This window comes from Symphalangus syndactylus, chromosome 10 (assembly GCF_028878055.3).
Source record: "Symphalangus syndactylus isolate Jambi chromosome 10, NHGRI_mSymSyn1-v2.1_pri, whole genome shotgun sequence".
NCBI classification, from domain to species: domain Eukaryota; kingdom Metazoa; phylum Chordata; class Mammalia; order Primates; family Hylobatidae; genus Symphalangus; species Symphalangus syndactylus.
In genome coordinates this window covers 8,571,430-8,573,968 of record NC_072432.2, presented here as the reverse complement: position 1 = coordinate 8,573,968, position 2,539 = coordinate 8,571,430, and positions in this window count along the sequence as shown.

The window sequence follows — 2,539 nt, the reverse complement described above, 5'->3', positions numbered from 1 at the left end:
GAGTTATTTCAAAAAGTACTCTTTGACCACCTCAACGTGTGTTAAAACGAATGCCTCGTGTTAAAAGGAATGGCTCATGTTACATGGAGTCCTTGTAGGGTAAGGGAGAGAGGTCATCTGTGAGACAAGGACTGCTTTTGAAACTCTCCACATAACCATGGCCAACACTGACCCCTGTTGGAGCAAGATGCAGGGAAGAGGCAGCCAGGCAAGCTGGAAGAATGGAAAAAGAAAAAGAGATTCTAAGAGACAGGAAATTTGATACCAAACCCAGGAACCCTGAATCCTCTACACCAAATCCAGGAACACTGAATCCTCTATACCAAACCCAGGAACCCTGAATCCCTCTACACCAAATCCAGGAACCCTGAATCCTCTATACCAAACCCAGGAGCCCTGAATCCCTCTACACCAAATCCAGGAGCCCTGAATCCTCTATACCAAATCCAGGAGCCCTGAATCCTCTATACCAAATCCAGGAACCCTGAATCCTCTATACCAAACCCAGGAGCCCTGAATCCCTCTACACCAAACCCAGGAGCTATGCCTCCTCTATACCAAACTCAGGATCCCTGCCTCCTCTATACCAAACCCAGGAGCCCTGAATCCTTCTATACCAAATCCAGGAGCCCTGAATCCCTCTACACCAAATCCAGGAGCCCTGAATCTTCTATACCAAATCCAGGAACCCTGAATCCTCTACACCAAATCCAGGAGCCCTGAATCCTCTATACCAAATCCAGGAACCCTGAATCCTCTATACCAAACCCAGGAGCCCTGAATCCCTCTACACCAAACCCAGGAGCTATGCCTCCTCTATACCAAACTCAGGATCCCTGCCTCCTCTATACCAAACCCAGGAGCCGTGAATCCTTCTATACCAAATCCAGGAGGCCCAAAACCCTCTATATCAAATCCAAGGTGTCTGGACCCCTATATACCAAATCCAGGAGGCCCGTGGCCATCTATACCAGATCCAAGTACCTGTGTACGAGACAATGTGAACTTGAGACCATGAGAACGATGATATGTCTGACCACATCGTGTCCCCAGCACGTGACAGGATAGTACTGGATTGGCCACAGAGCTGCCGATATGCACAACCTGTACAAAAACACATCCACTTTTCAGGGAGGTGAAGACACAAGGGAGGGGGTCAGAAGGCACCTGCCAGGAAATGCGCTGTGTCTTTTATAACTCAGTGACCGTTCCACACCTGGGTTATAACACTGCAGTGTCTATGGAATGCAATGGGGGAAATATAAAATAAATAAGGAAGGAAGGAGCACTCAAGAGTTTTATCAGCCAGAGAAAAGTTACTGTTAATATTGTTACTGAGTGTTTTTTGATTTTTCTTTTTTTTCAAATAGAACCTGGATCCTATTTTGCTCTATTTTTTTTTTCTAACTTGACATGGTATCACCAGCCTTCTCTCTTGTTTTGTTTTTGGAATATTCTGTAAGTGCTGTGTCATCTGCAGGGCCTACTCCACGACCTCTGCGCCTGCCCCTCCAGCGTCTGCCCTGTGCTGCTACCCCTGCAGCCGCTGCCAGGAGCTCCTGCTGGTGAGGCCCCCAGTCAACAGGTGCCCTGGCTACTGTATCTGCAGAGGAGAAGACAGTGCTCAGAGGCAGCACAGGTGCAAATCTAAATGGGGCTGTCACCAAGTTGACCCTGGAATCTTAAATAACGCCCCTTGCAGGTGCCTGCTATGTTGGGGCTTCTCTGCACTCCCACCCTTTCTCAACATCATCCCAACAGCACGTCTCCATCAAGCGTGGGCTTTGTGACCCCCACCCCTGACCGACCATCCCCACAGAGAGGCTCTGCCCCTGACCTAGGGTGGGAACTCGCCTTCTTTGGTTGTTTGCTGTGGCACAGGCAACTTACTCATCTTCTCTGTGCCTCAACTTCTTCATATAGAGGGCAGGGTCTGCCTACCTCATAGCAGAGCTATGAGGGTGAAACTGCATCTGTCTGCGTGGTTGTATTTCCATGACATCACTTACACTGTCTGCCTTGGGTGTGATTCCATGCACGAGTCTGTCTCCACTCGGTGACACTCTGGAGAGCTGGAAATGCCTCTGATTCATCTTTTAGTTGCCACAAAACCTAGCACAGAGCCTTGCCCTGTTAGGGAAATAGAAAGACCTCCTTTACTTATTTCATAATTTTTCCCAAGCCCTACACTTGGAGCTTGGGTGTCTGGAGAGGCATTATGAGGAATATTCTGATACATCAGCAATTTTTCCCCACCTTTTTGTATCTTATACACCTGCTCCCCACCCTGAGTTTTTGTCTCAACCCCATCAGGAGTGGATGATGCAGCCCACAGCCCAGAGAGACACAATGGCACAAATTCCCAGCCCTGGAGTTCCACCTGCTGAGGTGCAGCAGAGACAGTGGGTTTGGAAGGATGTTTTTATCTGAGAAACCCAGTCTCCCCGCCGCCTCCAGACTAGCTGTGTTTCCCTAAATGGGAGGAAACGGAGAAAGAGCGTCCTAAGTGGGGAAAGGACACTCAATGCCGGTGGGCTCC